Raw genomic sequence first — 839 nt, forward strand, 5'->3', positions numbered from 1 at the left:
CATCACCCGGGGAGGAGAAGGAAGCCCCCCCAGTAACTGCCTCTGAGATCTGGCCGGAATCGCTTTGGCTACCTAGACCAATCAGCAGAAGGGAAATGAGACCACCACCAGGGCTCGGACCAATCAGGATTTCTCTGTGGGTCTGGACCCCCCCCCCTCACTTCTCAAGCACTCAGGGAGAGGGTGTGCACACCTCTTATCAGTCAGGCGGCGAGCCACTAGAGGATGACGTCATTAAGGGATTTGACCTTTGCCATTGCGGAGGCTGGTTGGACAATCTCTGAAGGCTGCTGCCCTCTGCCTGATGCTGCAGCTTGAAGTGTGCAGGGCAAGTATTCAGGAAGGGAAGGTGGAGGTAAAGGGGGGACCAGCGAGCCCAAGCTGGAACGGAGGAGGATGGATGGATCACGTGGCACCGATGGTCACAGAACTACACACACGCCCAGCCCAGGAGTTGGAGAAGCTAAAAGACTCAGGGAGACAGACTAGCTGCACGCCTGCCCCCCACCAGTGAGGTGAGCTGGCAGAGAAAGGACATTGTATGCGAGCTGCAGCCACACCTGGGCCCCTGCCCTGGCCGTCCAAGTATAAAATCATTACAGCTGCTACCTCACCACTCCCCCTTACCCCCCAAATCTCATGCACAATGCCTCTTGGGGCCGAGTTAGGAAACCTGCAGAAAAGAGAATTCTGGAGTAGTTCAGCCTAGCCACATTGACACATCACAAAGCCACCACAATACCTGAAAACAAATGGAGGTACTGTTAGAAGTGAGGAAAGGGGTGGCTGGTCGCTGAGCAGGCAACCAGAAGTGTCAGCTACAAGAGCCACTGAAAAGT

Source organism: Eubalaena glacialis, chromosome 1, assembly GCF_028564815.1.
Source record: "Eubalaena glacialis isolate mEubGla1 chromosome 1, mEubGla1.1.hap2.+ XY, whole genome shotgun sequence".
Taxonomy (NCBI): Eukaryota; Metazoa; Chordata; class Mammalia; order Artiodactyla; family Balaenidae; genus Eubalaena; species Eubalaena glacialis.